This window comes from Physeter macrocephalus, unplaced genomic scaffold (assembly GCF_002837175.3).
Source record: "Physeter macrocephalus isolate SW-GA unplaced genomic scaffold, ASM283717v5 random_785, whole genome shotgun sequence".
In the NCBI taxonomy this organism is placed as follows: domain Eukaryota; kingdom Metazoa; phylum Chordata; class Mammalia; order Artiodactyla; family Physeteridae; genus Physeter; species Physeter macrocephalus.
The window spans coordinates 41-451 of record NW_021146071.1 but is presented as its reverse complement, the minus strand read 5'-3'; positions in this window follow the sequence as shown (position 1 = coordinate 451).

Below are 411 nucleotides of genomic sequence, written 5' to 3'. Positions count from 1 at the left end.
GTGAGAGGCCCGCGTACCGCAAAAAAAAAAAAAAAAAAAAAAAAAAAAAAAAAGATGGTAGAGAAAGGTGCAATGTGGTTTTTAATGGTCGTGCAGCGTTGCAGAAAGTGGGAGGGGAGTTGAAGGTGAGGAAATGATGTTCAGAAAGTTGAACTGACGACACAGCTGCTAAGTGGTGAGGCTGGGATTTGAACCTGAGTCTGTGCATCACTGACCCCTGTAGGAGGTGGGATAGTGGGCTGTCTCGGTGAGAGCTAGTAGAGCCCAGAATGTACCTTAAAAAAAAAAAAAAAAAGACTCTGCATAATAGCAACTATCCCCATGCATTTGATAATGCAAGGGATCACAAATGCTGTGGAGTGAATGAGTAATAACGTTTTGTCATGTATTGTGGGTCTGAGGCCCTCTTAC